This window comes from Hemicordylus capensis, chromosome 4 (genome assembly GCF_027244095.1).
Source record: "Hemicordylus capensis ecotype Gifberg chromosome 4, rHemCap1.1.pri, whole genome shotgun sequence".
In the NCBI taxonomy this organism is placed as follows: domain Eukaryota; kingdom Metazoa; phylum Chordata; class Lepidosauria; order Squamata; family Cordylidae; genus Hemicordylus; species Hemicordylus capensis.
The window spans coordinates 217778699-217796458 of record NC_069660.1 but is presented as its reverse complement, the minus strand read 5'-3'; the positions used below and the strand labels follow the sequence as shown (position 1 = coordinate 217796458).

Sequence of the window (17760 nt, the reverse complement as noted above, 5' to 3'; positions counted from 1 at the left end):
ATTTGTTGATGCTAAGCCAATCATTCATGAGGCTAGGGTATGCTACAGTGACACACTCTGTTGTAGGGTTCCCCTTGATAACTATTTGGAGGGTTTTGGTGATGCATAATACAGCAGCCTGTTCCCTGTTGGGTATGGGTCACCATGCTGTACTAGCAAATGAACTGCCCATCAAAACTAAGAAACTGCTGGCTTCACTATGAGGCAAGTCTCACGATCAGTGAGACTCGCCTCTAGGGGGGTTGTGAGGAGAGTGGGCTTAGCCCACTCTCCTCGCAGACAATCACTGGAGCAGCCCTGGGCAGCCCAATCGGCCGCCCACATGACTGCCGGCTCCATCACGGAGCTGGTGGGGGCTGTGGGGATTTGGGGGCCGTGTGGCCCCCGGAAGTTCCAGGATGCCCCGCACAAGCGCGCAGGGCATCATGAAGAGAGCCCCAGGGTCAGGAGGCTTGTTTCAGCCTCCTGGCCAGATGGTCTCCTCATGTGTTGCTGCAGCGCGGAACCACACCATGGCAACACACAACCAAAAAACCCGGGTTAGTGGAGTGCTTGCTCCGCTAACCTGGGCTAAGGGGAGGGGGAATTAGTGGGGTTTGCTGCCGGGAGCCGCGTGGCTCCCATTGCAGCACACGTCCACCAAAAAGCAGGCTAGGCTCCCTTAACCCGCTTTTTGGTGGTTGTGAGAATTGCCTTTATGTCTGTCTCAATATTACAGATATATCAGGAATGGTTTCTTGAAGATACCATTTATGCATCCGTTTAGTAAAACCAAGTCACAGAGAAGGTGTCAGAGCCCAATAAGTCAGATTTGGGGGTTAGTCTCAAGGGCTAAACAAGAACAGCATGATCCAGAACAGGAATAGGTAAGGGTCGATTGGTGGCAGTCAAAGTGAGCCAGAGGTATTAATTAATTAATTAATTAATTATGTACGTAATTCAATCTAAGACAAGCAAGGGAGCAGAGTCTGGGCTACAGAAGTCTGTACTACAACGACTGTAGCTGACAAGTTGTTGGTGAACTCCCAAGCCTGAGACAACATGAGGCCATCTTCAGGTCATCTGATCCAGCCTGGCTGACAGAGTTCAGTTTACTTCCCAGTCATCATCAGGGTGGTGCTGTAGACTAGCAAAGACCGAGCTAGCGGTTTGCTCTAGTGGTGAGCTGCCCTGAGGATGCAGAGAATAAGATGCCTGGGCCTTGCTGCCAGATTCCATGGCTCAGGTCTGCTAGGGCCCTCCTGAAGCATTTTTGATTCCACATCTTTGGAACTCATGTTCACTAGATACATCAGTGTCTGAGCATGGGCATTTTGGTAAATATTGTAAGATCTTTTCGTTTGACAGTTTTTGCTGGAAAGAGCTAAAGCTGAAAGCAAGTTCTAACAGGCTATACATTTTATTCTGGTTTTAATGGTTATTTTATCTGTATTTTAGTACAAGTTGGTCTTTTGCATGTCCCATTCATGTCAATACAATAGCATATGAACAGGAGCAGTCAGTGGATTATGCTATTGACACTGAGATACTTCCTTAAGAAACCACTGCCTACTTGTACAAACAAAGTTATGCATGGCTAGCCCTGAAAGGTTTCTTTCTCCATTGTTTTAGTTACAGATAATTAGAAATGCAGTATAATCCTCGCTACCTACAACATGCTACCAATCATTGGTTTGAGAAAGCCAATAATACTGGACTCATTTCTGATGTATTCCTCTGTTTGAGATGTCACTAAATCGCTAGCTGCTGAAAGCTGGGATTCGATTAAACAGCAGGGGACAAATCTGGCTTTCAGTGTTCTAGGAGTCCTACTTTTAAAAATCTGTTGTTGGAAATAAAATGTTGAACTTGATGGAGTAATGATATGATCGAGTTTAGCAGTCTTATGCTTGGAAAATGTCTCAGCATGACTACACTCATTAGAAAAGTGTTACTACCACCAAGCAATAAGAACTGGATGGGTTTTGGATTCTCCATATTAGTGGGGGGAAGGAAGAGAGCGCATAGAGGATAGCTAGAGAGAAGGATATGTTCTGGTGGGGCAGACTGCATTGATACCACCTGCTTGCGTGCTTTTCTTTTATTTTCTTCCCCTTTGGGCACATTATGAAGAAACAAAAAACATATTATAAATGTTCAATAATAAGGAATGATAAATAAAAATAAAGATAAAGTGTTACTACCTTTCCTTTTTGAGCCTTCTCAGGCATATGTAATGAAGATTTTTTTTTTTTTTAAGAACCCTAATAAATATCCAGTACTTATAATAATGCAAAATGCCCTGAACCACTTTAGGATGAGTGGTATATAAAATTATATTACATTAAGGTGCTACTACTTTTCCTTGATGAGCTTTTTTAGGTATACAAATAAATCTTGAGGGTTTCCCCCCCTGACTTGCGACATGAAAATAAATGAAGCGTGTTAATATATTACTTCCTGTTCTTTTCTTTTTCTTTTTTCATTTCTATTTCTATTGGACATCATTACAATTAAAAATTAAGGGGCAGGTTTGCATTCTTTGTAATTAAAAATATTATTGTGCACCCCCCAACCCTTTCCCTTTCCCATCCTAATCCCATACACCTAAATAGTCTTATGAACTTTATAAAGTCTGACTAGCTCAGTGTGGAATTCTGCAGCTTCTGCCGAAGAGACACCTAGAATTCCTCACCAATGCTTCACATTTGGACCTCTCCTGATGGATCTGTATTTAGGGTATGAGATGGTAAGGAGCAGAGGTGACAAAGCAGTTCCACAGGGATGGCCAAATCTGAAGTATTGCTTAAAACTGAGGATTTTAGGTGATCTGCATCTACACACACACACACACACACACACACACACACACCCACACCCCAGTACAATATAATTTGCATTAATAGGATGGAAGTTGAGCCACAGTTGGTGCACAGGCTGATTGAGTGATTGATTTATTTTATTTTATTTTATTTTTCATCTTTGAAAAAGATGATCATCTTAGGTCGTAATTATTTGAGTCAAATAACAATGTTATGACGTTTCAGAAGGGATCAGCAGTTAACTGAGGTTTCAGATGACATTTACATTTCAGATTACATTTACAAATCCTGCTGGTTTTGGACTATGGTTTTGGAATGCAACTCCCATCATCCCCAGCCACAGTGGCCAATAGTCAAGGATGATGGGAGTTATAGTCCATCACCTGCAACAACTGCATTATGATCAATACAACTGCCACCCCACCCTCAGACAAGACAATCCACACAACATGGCCTTACAGTTTAAAGCTACTATCTTAAACAGAATAACTAGGGAGCAAGCCCCATGCAGCTCAATGGGACTTACTTTCAAGTGAACATGCATAGGATTGTGCTACATGTTACTGTTCACAGTGGGCAGCATACTAATGCTGCATGTGGGGAAGAATGATTTGTGTGTACAAGGGTGGAGGGAGCTTTTCACTGATCCCCTCTTTCCTATGCTGCTTCCAGTGCCCCCTGCTCCAATATATATCTGAGGTTTGTGGCACCTTCAAGGATATATCTGGGGGCAGGCATTAGTGGCAGCAGAAGGAAAGTGGAAATTACCTTGCTCCTCCTGCACAGGAGCACCTTTAGGGTTGGACCTGGGGGCCTGGGTCTGTGCGCGGACTCTACTAGAGAAGCCCATTAGTTTCCCCAAGGGAAAAGAGGGACCCCTTTGCATTTCTAGAATGGCTTGACCTAGAGTTCTGAAATTTGATAAAGATATAGGATAGCCTAGCAGGATTCTGTGTACAGTTGTCCTTTACCAACCGTGAGGGTTCCATTCCGGGAAACCCTCATGGCTGGCGAAATTCATGGTTGGGAAGCAATAGGGAATAATTGAAAACAGGGGGTTAGAGGAATCGACCGAAAAACACAGTAAAAAATAGAAGAAATCCCCCCTGACCCCTGAAAATCACCCCTTGACCCCTGGAAATGACTCCCCTGACCCGTGGAAATGACCCCCAACCAGCCAATCACCCCAAACCCCTGAAAATCACCCCTGACCCCTGGAAATGACCCCCTGACCCCCAAACCCCCAAATTTCAAAAAGATATTGCCAAACCACAGAGAGGTCGCAGTTGGTGATACCAGTCACAATTTCCCTGTCGCAGATACTCATATCTGTGCTTGCAAAACCCGCGGCTGGCAAGGAATGACTTGATTGATTTTGAAGCAGATTGGTCAATCGGTTGATTTTTATTGATTTTTTTTTAATTTAGGAAAAAAACCCTTCAAAAAAGCCCTATGATGGCTTGTTTCATGGCATAAACTTCTAGAACTTTCTAGACGGAATCTGCTCTTTGCCTGTGTAAAGACTGCAACATGCCCCCACCCCACTTGCCCAACCATTTCCATTTCCATCATTTCTAGAACTCGAGATTGGAAATTCCAGTTCCAGAATTGGAAATTCTGGAATTGGGCACACAAGTAGTCTCCCACAACCACCCCAGATGCACTCTGGCCCAGACCTGTGGCTTTGTGGTGAAATGCATATATATGGAGACGATGCTTATTTTCCAGGGGAGGGGCATAAATGCATAGTTCCAGGTTCCAAAATTACCTAGTTGCACCCCTGCTCCTGAATAACCAATGAGTTCTTCCAAGTGCATGGCATTAGTCAGTGTGTAGCCACACACTGTGTGTTGAAAGCAGGCATGCATAACATGAACTGTGTTCATGTACATCAGGACTGAACAACTTGGACTCTCCTGCAGATGTTGGACTACAACTCCCATAATCCCTGACTATCGACCTCTGTGACTCATGTGCAAAGGGGCATGGCCTTGAGCTCTGAAGAGCCCGAATGCACGTTTCCGTGTCATTTCAGGCAGCAAACGCTGCCTGAAAAGGATAGGGAAGCCATAGTGCTCACTTGTGGGTGGGGAGGGGATTCTCTCGGGGCTCAGCCATGCCCTGTGCAATGATGTCACACACACACGGGACTTCATTAGAGGGGCCGCTGGGTGGGGCCAGACCCAAGCTGCTGCTCAGTTGGCTCTGCCTGCTTAGTAATGGAGGTATGATACGATTTCTTTTTTGTGGTTATTCCCCATCCCCTGAATATTTAGGAATTGGCTTGCCATAGGGCTTTGATATTGAGCAGAGATGTAGGGCAGGGTAGGAGGAATATGTGTATTTAAGCTGAAGTGGATTGGACAAGTTGTTGGTTTTTAATTTTTTTTAAATAAAAAAAAACACCATCCAAAAAGTCCTATAAGTGGCTTGTTTTATGGCAGAAAATTACAAACATTTCTGGAACTGAAGCCCTGCCCCTGCCCCTTAGACCATCATTCCACCCCCATATGGAAGAATCTGCCCTTTGCCTTCATAAAAAAGGGTAAAACATCCCCTTTCTGCCCCAGCCTTTAGATCACTTGGAATGACTTGGCATAGGGCTTTGGCACTGAGCAGCAATGTTGGGCAGGGTGAGAGGAATACGTATATTTAAATTGTTTTATTTAATTGTTTTATATTTAAATTAGACAAATGGTTGGTTTTTAAATTTTTTTTTGAATTTAAAAAAACCCATCCAGAAAGTCCTATAAGTGGCTGGTTTCATGGCAGAAAATTACAAAAATGACTGGAACAAACAGTATATAATAGATATTTATTTATAAATGCACTATGCTCAAGTTGATTTGCAACACAGAAGGTCTGAGAACTGTGAAGCATGTGTTGTTGTTTTTTTAATTTTTTATTTCTTTAGAGATGCATTATATGTCCAGGCTGGCTGGACATGTCCAAAAACTTCACTCATACTATTTATACTGTATATCATCAATCGGTATGATTTTGTAATGATATGAAATATTAAGGAGGCCCCGCACATGTTGATTCGCCCCCAGCCCCGCACCCCCTTAGGGATGGCCCTGTTTCCTCCTACCTTGCTTTCACACAATCACTTCTGCCCAGGTCTTCCTCTTATCTTGCTTCCACGCAACTGAAGATTGGGAGTTAACACAGCTCCCAAGCCCGGGTAAAACACAATTTTTGATTGTGTGAATGACCTCAATAGGTGACAAGGATGTCCTGTGATGCTATTTGCCACTTTTCAATGATTTGATGTATTAAGTGGTCACCATTACAGCATTTTGTGTAAAAGACAAAATGCAAGTGAATTCGCCAGAGCTTTGTACACAGACACACACAGACACACACGAAACATGCATCATGAATGTTAATATAAAGCAAAACACAACATACCGGGTTTTTTGTCAGTTTGCTTTGGGGTTTTTTTTGTTTTTTTTTACAGAAACCGTATAGATTATGCTTTTAGGCTTTTGAGTTTAGCAAATGTGTTCTTTGCAATTCACTTGATAAGGAGGAGGGTGGTTTAAGGGGATTCTTCTGGCTCTTTTTTTGTCTTCCCCCCAATTTATCTAAGCACAGTCAATACAAAATATGTGCAGGGAGGGGCGAGCTGAATTGCATAAGATAAGAACAATTCAAGCCTTGGATAGAAACACAGTGAATGCCAAAGAGGAAATGTGGATGTGAGTTAAACGGAAGAAGTTTTGTATGCTTATCAGAGTCCAACCTCGGAAGTGACTGATGCTTCTGCATTGCAAAGGTTAAGATTGTTTAGCTTTCTGGAACTGGTTGCTATGTGATATGACAATCAGCCTCGATAAATTTGCAAAAGGTACATTGAGTTATATATTTTTTTAATCAAGCATTTCATATTCAAAAATTCTCAGTGGATATGCATTTCCTAACTTGTTCATGAGTTGAAGTTATTATAGGCATAGGCCTAAAACAACACTATTATCACAGCAGCTGAAACAATGGAAACTGGAGATATTGTGGTTAGGTAGAACTACCTCCACAACCGCAGACCAGACTTGTTTACACTATCAAGATTCAGAAGCTGTTTGAGAGGAGTTAATAAGGAAGAGTAGCATTTCCAATGTGACCGCATGACAATGGGTGATTATTAACAGATCCCTGCTCTTTGCTGGGAAATGAAATGTATTTAATACTGCAAGTAGAAACCTTCCAAATTTTGTTAGTGTGGTGAAAGAATGGGATGGATTTCATTGGCCTGGTATGTATAGTGTGCTTAAATATTCATAATGCACCATTTTGTAATACAGTAGCTTCATAATAAAATATTTTGAAGAGAGAGTGATACTGTGAGGCTTCTGATACAGCTAATGGGTTTGAAGAGGATACTAATGCATTGAGAAGGAACTGAATTGAGCTCTTGTGTGCAGAGGAGGATTATAAAATATAATTATGGAGAGGCAATAGCAGCCAGCCTGAGACCTTTCCGGTGATGTGTGGGTGCTACAAACAATGTGTTTTGCTGATGAGAAGACACAGAAATGTTACTGGGTCAGGGGTGGGTAAATGGATTAATTATTTTTATTAGTGATGGGGTGAATCTTTAAATAAAGGGTTCAGAATGCAAACTTCCCTGTTGGAAAAGCCTAACACCATTTTTAGTCAGGCCCAGACTCCTCTGAGTGTGGATCCAGCTTGAAATTGGGTTTGTCCACTCCCCTTGCTGCGAGCCAGTTCTCTGCTTCCCATTCTGCCTTCCCAAGCCATCCCCTACACTTGTAAATGGGGAGCGGGTTACCAGCAGCAGGAAGTGTTCAAGTCCTTGAAGGACTTGTCTTTCGCTGAAAATGGTAGGAGCCTCATATCCTGCCAGGGAGCAAGGGAGCACTCCCCGCACTCTGCTCAGGAGCCAGCAGCCTGCCAATGTGTCAGGGAGGCAGGATAGGAGACCAAAGAACAAACTGTTTCCAAGACAGCATACCATCCTCCCTCATGGGCCCAGGGACAGTACCCTCCCCCATTCAATGTCCCCCCTTTCCCCCCTTTGTTCACTGACAGAGGAAGAATGTGTGACAGATATTCACACTTTCCTAGCATGTCTTAGTATGTAATATTCACTCTTTCCTAGTATGTCTTAGAGGTTAAGTACTTGTGCACTTCTCCGTGTCCCTCAGGATCTCTGGTCAATGAAGGGAAAGAAGTTCATAAACAGGTTCGTAAGCATATGAGAGAGCCACCACAGGCAGAACGTTCATATTGCCTTTCATCAACACAAATACAAAACTCTTCCATGGAACCAGTATATATTCAGTTGACACTTCAACAGAGCCAGTTTATATCCTGTTTCTGTGAATGATGAGGCACTGAAGCTCTTCTCACGAACAAGTGAGAAGAGCGCTTACCTCCCAAAAGCGCTTACCTCCCCACAGACGATCCTCCCGTGGTCCCTGGGCAGGTGGATTGCCTGCCCAGATGAGCGGTGGCTCTCCTGCCGTCTGCCCATGCCTCGCCCAGCAGCTCCGGGGTCGGGTGAGGAGAAGTGCCGCCGTGTAGTGCCCTGCCCCCACATTTCCGGGATCCCCCTCCCCTTGCTGCTGCGGCAGACACACGATCCAGAAAATGAGGTTCACGGAGTGCTCACTCTGTTAACCTCATTTAAGAGGGTGGCTGTTTAGGTGGGCTTGCCGCCGTGGAGGTGGTTCTCACGGGTGAGCAAAACCAGGCTGGGCCTCCTTAGCCCAGTTTTGCTCGCTCGCGTGAATAGCCTCATTGAAGTCATTCACACAGTCAAAGAGGTGGTTCCCATGATCAGTGGGAACCGCCAAAATGGGGTTCGTGGGGAGAGCGGGCTTAGCCCACTCTCCCTGCAGACGACCCATCAGTTGGCTGCAGGTGGCCGAACTGGCCACCCACATGACTGCTGGCTCCGTTACAGAGCCGGCGGGGGCTGGGGAGTTTGGGGGCTGCGCTGGGCTTAAGGCAGGGGCAATTAAGCAGGTAACCCGCTTTGACTCAACTGGGCTCAGCTGCGAGCCCAGTGAGTCTCACGATTGGTGGGAAGCGGGCTAAGCAACCTTAGCCCACTTTCCACTGATCATGAGAATAGCTTCAAAAACTGTGTTTTAGCAAGGTTTGGGAGCTGTGTGTGCTCCCAGTTTTTGGTTGTGTGGAATCAAGGTAAGAGGAAAACCTGGGCAGAAGTGATTGTGTAGAAGAAAAGTAGAAGGAAAACCTGGGTAGCTTTTCCTCTTACCTTGTTTCCACACCACCAAAACCTGGGAGCACACACAGCTCCCAGACCCGGTTTTGGATTGTGTGAATGTTCTCATTGAGTGATGTGTTTTTAAACGGTATACATGCATGTGTGAATCAGTCTCATGTAAAGAGGTAGGAAGGTCAAGAAGATTGTACTTCATATGCTCAGGCCGAGGAAGAGATCTGTATTACATGTTAACTGTTAGCTGCCCTGTTATTACATAACAGAAAGGTATATAATCTATAACAGCCATATTCTCTACAGAATTGTATGTAATTTGTGAACAACAAAGTAGAGCTCTTCTCATGATCTGTGAGAAGAGCTTGCAGGAGGTCTGTGGGGAAGAGGGGTTTAACTTACCTTCCCCGCAGATGAGCGGCTCTTAGTCCCTGGGCGATCGGATCGCCCGCCTAGATGAGCACTGGCTCCAGCTGCAGCTCTTGGAGTCGGGGTGCTGGGACATGCCACTGCACGTTGCCCTGCCCCCGGAGCCCCAAAAGGCATTGTGCGAGTGTGCGGTGCATTAGGATTCTCCCTCCCCACCAGTGTGCCGTCCGTGGCTGCAAGCATGGTCCGAAAAACACCGGTAAGGAGTGCTTGCTCTCTTAACCTCCTTTAACTGGAAGACTACAAAGGCGGGTTTGCTGCCGTGTAGTCACCTGGATTGGGCCCGATCCCAGTGGTTCACACACACATGCAAAACCAGGCTGGGCTCCCTTAACCCAGTTTTGCACGCTCATGTGAATAGCCTCAGTAAAATTTAAAGAGTTAAAAACAGTTATGGGATAGGGATGTGCAAACCAGTTCGAATTCGAACTGGTTTGGTTCGAAGGTCCGAACTCGGACCAAACAGGACATTGCATTGAGCCAGGTTCGGTTTGAGCCTGTTCAAGCCGCTTTGAAGGTTCTAGAAGCCATTTTCGATTTTGTCCTCCTTTTTGTGTGACTTGTGTTGCTTGATTTCATTGGCTGAGCTCTTGCTTCCCTGATTGGCCAGAGAAGTCTGGTTCTCTGGTAGGCTCTGCACTATGCCAGCCCTTGAGAACTGGCACCCTATTGGCCAGGGAGGAGGGCAACGGTGGGGGCCCTCAAAGGAAGGAGTTTCAAATCCTATTTAAAGCCAAGCCTCTGGCCTAGCAAAATCACTCTGGCTGCAGTGATCCTTGGCTTCCTTCTGGCCCGCTGCAACTACTGCTGGTGTGGTGAGAGTCTGCTTGGCAGACTGCTGTGTTTTTGTTCCCAATCCTCCCTCCTTCCTGTTTCTCTGACCCCACTTTCTCTCCCCTGCTTTAAACCACCCCCCCACCTAGTGTGACTGTGTGTGTGTTTGCTCTGCTGCTTCTATTTATTTTCCCCCGAGTGAGTGAGTGTCTGTCTCTCTCTGTGCTCTCCTCTGGGCCATAGGGGCCCAGGCCCTTTGGCCTGAGGCCTCTCTCTGGCCCATTTACGTAACCCAGTCCCCACCCCGCTGTGCTTTTGGTGGCTGCTGCTTTTAAATCTGTTGGCTGAGTAGATATATATATAGAGAGAGTCCTCTTCCTTAGCTCAGCAGCCACTGCCAGTTGTTTTTATTTTATTCTGGGTTCTTTGGGGTCCCCCCTTGTTTTCCCTGGAGCAAGTGCTTTTCTCTGTTAATTCTTTTCTTGCTGTGCTTAGCATACCGCCTGCTCCAGAGTCCAGCACCTCTGCCCTCCCCTTTCCTTCCCTCCCCCCCCCACTTCCCATCCCCATCCCCACAGCCTTTCCCCCCACCAGCCTTTTTATTTATTTACTAAGTGTTTTTACTTTTAACTTGTTTTTTTGGGTGGGTGAAATAGTTGGAAAGCTTTTCATTCTGCCCTACTCCCTGCTGTGCCTGCCTGCCTGCCCTGTGCCAGCCTGCCACTGTTCTGGAATTCCTTCTTTTTTCTCCTGACCAGTGTGTGGGGCAGAATATCTCCAGGACAATGAGGGGGTAAGTGATTACTTTTTGTTCTCTCCTTTCCCCCCTTTAGTGTTCCTTAAATAGGGCCTCCTTTCGTGTTTGGGTGTGGGGAGGTATATTTTCGGTGTTTTTTCTTTACAGGTTGTTTCTTGTTTTCACAAGTTCCCCTTAGTTGCACCCCCACAATTGTGTATTTTATTGCATTGTTTTTTATTGTACTGTATTGTTGTGGGTGGAATGGGTGGGTAGGATTGTTTTAAAAAGGGTTTCTTTAAATAAGGTTTCTTTTTTAAAAAAAGGTTCCACTACAAATAGTTTTTTTAAAAAAAGGTTCCCCCCATAGGCTTTTTAAAAAAGTCCCCCACCAATAGAGTTGTTTTTGTTGTTGCTGTTTTAAAAAACCCCACCCCTCCATTTATTTTTACATTTTCCAATTAAAAAAAAAAAGCCCCAAGGGTCTTCAGGAATGTCTGAGCACTGTGTGTTGAGCAAAGCTCTCAGAGAAACACTTGCAACAAAGCTTTCCAAAGAAGGAAGCAATTAGGGATATGCAAATTGATTCTGATACGAATAGATTTGTACCCTAATCTAGCTGATTCGGGTGATTTGGAGACAGAACAACTCGCCCCTTTGGTCCATTGTCTGGATTCGGGTCCAAATCAAATTGTGTCAGATTCGATCTAAATCAATTCAAGATTTCTACTAATTCCCACAGATCCCCAGGTCTCATCTAAAAAAGAAAAGCTAAGCGCTAGCCCTTGTAGAAGTGGAGTTATGGAGCAAAATGTGTGGTTACTATTTTTCAAGTGTTTGGATTCTTTGGTATATAATAACTGTTCCTCAGTGAATCCTTATGAGGATTCATTACACACCTTCATTTCTTCTATTCATTTTATTTATTTATTTATTTATTTTAAAAAATCTGACTATCTTTTTGACAGTGCCAGCTGTTAACTGCCATGTGCCAACTACACCATCCTCCCACCTGTAAGGCAGTGGGGGTACTATTCAGTTTATGTTCTAGGATTTTTTTTCAAGTGTTTAGGCTCTTTGGTGTCTAATAAACTTTTCTCATAATGAATCCCTATGATGATTCATTATACACCAATGAATCTAAACACCTCCAAAATTCCTAAAATATATTGAATACCCAGTGGGTTGTGGGGTAGTTGGCACATGGGATGCCACCAGCTCCCCACCCCCACCTGCAAAGCAGTGGGGTCAAACTGAACAGAAGAAATGAAGGTGTGTAATGAAGACACCAAAGAATCTAAACACTTCAAAAATACATAAAAAATAAACTGAGTATCTCTGTGTGTGTGTGTGTGTGTGTGTGTGTGTGTGTGGTGTAGTTTACATATGGTACTGTCCAATGACAGTCAAAATGAACAGAAGAAATGAAGGTGTGTAATGAAACCTCATAGGGATTCATTATGAGGAAAAGTTATTAGACACCAAAGAATCTAAACAATATTCCTAAAAAATAAAAAGAGTACCCCACTGCCTTGTGGGTGGTGGGGGATGTAGTTGGCACATGGCAGTTGACAGCTGGCACTGTCCAATGACAGTCAAAATGAACAGAAGAAATGAAGGTGTGCAATGAATCATCATAGGGATTCATTATGAGGAAAAGTTATACACCAAAGAATCCAAACATCTGAAAAAATGAAAGTTGTGTGTCCATGTTAGGGTTAGGATAGGGCAACTTTGAGTCCTCATTATTTCCTATGGTAGAAATATAAAAAATCAGTAAATTTTTTAAAATTAAAAATCAACTAAGTGCCCCACTACCTTGAAATTTGGGTGGTAGGTGGCACCCATGGGGACCTACCCACCACCCAAATCTTGTGCTCCTAGGTCCTTTATAAGTGGCCTGAATCCAATCCAAATCAAATCCGGGGTGATAGGGGGCAGTAGATATGGACACAAAACAAATCAGGGTTGATTCAATTTGGGAACAAATCAATTTAAAAAAAAATCAATTTGTGCACATCCCTAGAAGCAATATACTTCTTCTTTAGACCTCCATAACTGCTGTATGGGAGCAAGACCCTTGTATGCCTCATGCTAATCACATCTTTTATTTGGAACAAGTTGGGATCATTTCTAGCATGAATCTGGACTAGACCCTTTCTTGGAGACTGGAAAATGCCTTAAAGGGTCCCTTTTGTAGCCCAAGGTATGCTTAAACCTGGATTCCAGGGTATGCTCAAACCTGGATTCCAAAGCTGATCTTGCCCTTCCTTTGGATGCATGATCCCCGTGTGTTCAAATGCTCCTTCTTGATCCCCTCAAACTCCCTGGTGCATCCCAAGCTTTAGCAGGCTCTGGCTTAATGTTGGGGGACTGGTAGCCTAGTCCAAGCTGCCTTTCCACTTCCTGAAAGCATTGCTGATTCAGCTGCCTTTCCTGCAACTTTCACTGCCGAGAGCCATCTGAACTAGGCCAGTGTGGGTTTCACACCCACATTTCTAAATTGCTCAGTCCCTCCAGGCACCTCCATAACCATGAGGAACAACCTACCCACTGCCTTTTTCACCAAGAAGGACAACCAGCAGTGTCCTTGCAGGCAACCTTGCTAGCAGTATGCTCCAGCTTCGCAGGGAACTTAGGATATGTATATTGATTGTGGCTCTTCCTCTTCTCTCTGTATTCTTTATCTCTCTCCCTGTCCCTCTATGCTAGGATTATCTTGAGCTTTCATTAGTTAAGAAACTAGATGTTCTGCTTAAAATCCAGCATCTTGTAGTTAGCTGCTTTTGCCAGGATCCTTGAGATGTTGTCAACCACCGCTTTAATCTAGGGTGCTTCTGTCTTTAATAACCCTTATTTTCAAAGAAATCTGTCTTGGCTCCTTTTCTCTCTTTTGGAATACTCTAACTCTGATGCCACTTTTACCCACAGCCAGATTTCTGGCTACATTATAAAACAGAATAGCTGTATGCATGTTTGTGCTTAATTTGAGTTAATTGCCCCACAGCAGTCATAAGCATTGTCACAGAGCATGGCAACAATCACGCATCTGAGCAAACGTGGTACCATTTCTGTTTGGAAAACCAGTGGTTGAAGGGTTGAGCATTTATATCAAGAACTGCTAAAGCATTGGGGTGGGGGTGGCGGAAGCCGGCATGATATGTAACTGTCAAATTGTAAGGAAAGTTTATTCTTTAAAGACGCATACCAAGAAATGTAAATAATTCATGGCATCCAGCTGGGTATAGGCGACAGATCTGAGCATTTAAAAAATCTCATTCTCTCCTTCAGAAGAATGAAAGGTTTGTTGTAAATTGTGAGTATCATTGATTTGGATGTCATAAAGCAAATATTCCAGTGTGTGAATAATGCTACTGAGTGCTGATGACCTTGAATATTAGCCATTATCACTCTCATGTCTTCAGGTACCCATTTTGATATTCATGCTACAAGCATTTCTGTCTGTATGAAATGGTTATGGCTCCAATCTCCTACAAACAGAAGGGAAAGAAGTTTGAATTCTGGATAGCAGTATTGAATGACTAATCTTATCCTGACACTGGTATGGATAACTCATGCACACTTTCAGCCTTATTACAAAACTTCAAATCTTTGATGGAACGTAAAGCAATTTCTGGCTTGCATTATCATGGCTTGCATTATTGTTGCTTGGATTGCATTATTATGGATTGCATATTTTTAAAGTAGGTGTGGACATCTGTTAATATTAACCAAAACCTGCTTAAAGACCTTCCTCAACAGATTTTAGTGGGACTTCATTGGGGATTTTTTTGTCTGAATAAATCCAATAGATCCAAAGCAAAAGATGGCTTTCCTGAAGAAAGATAGGTTCTTTGCCTGAAGCATTTTTGTTTGCAAATTGAATAATTGCACTAATCATTAGCATTGTTGATATTCATGGAAATAGAAATGTGTAGCCAAATATGATTATTTTTAATGTTTTTATTCATTACTAGTGTACATAGTATTTCACAGAGTTTCATAAGCAAAAAAATCAGGTCCTAGCTCCTAAGAAACTTATAGTCTAAAAGTGACAGTGAAAAAGACAGCAGGGGTATAGATGGAAAAGAGTAGCAAGGAAAGCTTGGAGCAAATGTGGTTACACATACTTGTAAGTTGCATTGGGAAATGAGGGTTAAGAGGTTAAGCTAAAAGTCTTGAAGGAAATGTGGGCTTTGATGAGGTTAGGAAGAAAAAGTACCAGGCATGTTCTGTAAACTTCTTAAAACAGTGGCTAAGGGGAGCATCACAAAGTGGGCTCTCTCTGGCCCGCTGCAGTTCTCCGCTCCCATTGTAATTTGAGCATTGGTTTGTGCTAGATATGGAAAGGCATGGGAAGCCACAGAGGAGATTTGAGGAGGGGTGTCACAGAATTGATCTGATCAAATGGAGGGATGAATGATGGTGTGGTTTTACACTTAATAATCATTTTACATCTAATGTATTATTACTGCTACTACTAATCTATAATAGTTCAAGTTCAAGTTTATTATGGTCCATGACCAAATCAGAAGAACATAAAGCCATAATAAACAGGTATATAAAACCAAAACAACACATTTACCTTTCAGCCGTCAAATCAGATAACCTCCCAAATGCTTTGATGTTCAATAATTAGATTCCAGATTAGGACCCTTTAAAATTTCTTGGCAAATTCTAATAGCTGCTGCACAAAACTTAGCAACATTGTAGGTGATATCTGCCTTCCTGTCTGCTAAAGGAAAGGAAACATAGACAGACTTTTTCTGAATGTCCTGGAAGGCGTATTAAAAATGGTGTAATAAAGCTGCTACGTAGATCTCTATAAAAGAGGCAATAAAGCATGCAAAGGTTTCACTCTCACCTGATCCACATGGACAAATCTGTTCTTTAAAAGGAATATTATGAAACGTACCTTGCAATAATACAGAGGGGAGAACATTAAACCATGCTCTAGAGAAAGATATTTGATGAATCTATAATATAAAGTTGCTTGGGCCTCCCTGGCTGACTAACTGACATGAAACTCCCAGACCAAACTACGAAATATAGAAACATGCCATCTTTGCAGTTAGGTTCTGGACCTTGTCTAGACTAAAAAAAAAAAAAAAGGGGGGGGGGGGAGCCTGGGGAAAAACCATCAAGTTCCCAGAGAATGCATTGGAAAAAGCCTGGGTAAGTTTTCTTGTAAGCATGAGGTTTAGTGCTGGTGTTAGGGTTGCTATTAGGGCTGCGGTTAGCATTGGGTTTGGAGTAGGGTTTGAACAAACATTGGCAGTTTTCTTGGGTACGTTTACACACAGAAAGTCCAGATTTTGTGGTACAGGATGCATGCTTGCAAACTGTGAGCCATTTTACTAGTACTTATATACCACTTTTCAACAAAAGTGCTCAAAACAGTTTACCTAGAAAAATAAATAATAAACTAGATGGTTCCCTGTCCCAAAAGGGTTCACAATCTAAAGAGAAATATTAGGTAGACATTAATAACAGCCATTTGAGGGATGCTGTGCCTGGGTTGGATAGAGACAGTTGCACTCCCCCTGATAAATAGAAGAGAACTGCCCGTTTAAAAGGCATCTCTTTGCTCAGCAGAGGGTAAGGTATGCAGTCAGTATTATACTTCACCTTGTTTTGCAGTCGCTTATTTTTGAAAGTAGCTCAAGTCATGGTGATGAAATATGCATCCAAATTTGTTTGAGTGTGGGTTCCTTGCAAAGAAGTATAATGATAGAATCATGGGGGGAAAGTCACCATGGGGTGACTTATTCTAATAATAGATCACAATCCCTCAAGCTGGGTTCAAATCCCTGATCCCTACGAACCCACTGGCTAGCCATTGAAAAATCACTACTGCAGCTTAGGATTCCCAACAATAAATTTGATATTGCATAGGATTCTTATGAAGAAGAATTAGAGGCTATTTTGTATAGATTAAAACTGTTACAGAAATGGTGATCTTCATGTCAGACTACAGCAGTGCTAGAGGTGACTTATCTAAGGTAGCAGAACCTTTCCTTTAGATGCAAAGCCTCCATAACATTAAATCAGAGCTACTTGTTGTGAAAATAAAGCCAATCAATTTAATGCAAAGACAAAACTAAATAAGATCAAGTGGGCAAGTGCCACGGGCAGTTTCAAATTACAATCAAATCAGGGAGAGCTATTAAATCAATAGAGGAGAAAACGGATGAGTTGCTTTGCCCTGCTTTTCCTTGTTAGACATCTAGGAAAGGTCACCATATGCCATGAGAAGATTCTCTATAGGATTTTCACTTAGAAAGGATATTCCTTTCTTAACGTATTACATTGTTTGGATGATTCTTGAAAACATCCACACAAAAAGTGTGCTCGAAAGAGTGCTAACTTGTAGTACAGTAAGGAATCTGGAGCTAATCCAAGGAGAAGAAGTTTGTTAACTATCTTCAAACACCAGGGCGGTTGAGGCATAACCGATAAAAATTTAGGTATGAGTCTTACTGATCGAAGATGAAGTTTTAGCCAGTAATAGATGACTGATAGCCAAGCCCTAGTTTCTACCTTTAGTAAACTAGCCTCCTGGCAGATCACCACATTAGCAGTGCATCTGGATGTAGAAAAGAGAGCTCTCAGGAAACCTGACTGAATCCTTCCTAGAGTAACAAAATTGGTATAGGGCCTAATTGGGCGCCATATAAAAGTGGTGACATGGATTTCGCTAGGTACAATTTGATAAAAGCTTGTGATAGCTTGTGAGAACAACAACAAAAAATAGGGTTTGCCAGCGATGGGAAGATATTGAGTTGCAGAATGAGGTGGGTTGTTTGCTTGCATTC

At 43.0% G+C, this 17760-nt stretch overlaps 2 long non-coding RNA genes across 10 annotated transcripts in view; one reads left to right on the top strand and one right to left on the bottom strand.

Moving 5' to 3' along the window:
• The window catches only part of LOC128324103 (uncharacterized), a 67065-nt gene extending 58487 nt beyond the window's left edge, over positions 1-8578 (bottom strand). For both annotated transcript variants that reach the window (XR_008306648.1, XR_008306649.1), the window contains exon 1: positions 8212-8578. This is a non-coding gene — a long non-coding RNA (uncharacterized LOC128324103). The remainder of the gene's footprint in view (positions 1-8211) is intronic.
• The window catches only part of LOC128324101 (uncharacterized), a 139128-nt gene that overhangs the window by 55994 nt on the left and 65374 nt on the right, over positions 1-17760 (top strand). The window contains exon 1 of one of the 8 annotated variants that reach the window (XR_008306644.1): positions 4856-5026. The exons of the other annotated variants lie outside the window; for them this stretch is intronic. This is a non-coding gene — a long non-coding RNA (uncharacterized LOC128324101). Of the gene's footprint in view, positions 1-4855; positions 5027-17760 lie in introns of those variants that run through there. 8 annotated transcript variants of the gene reach the window in all.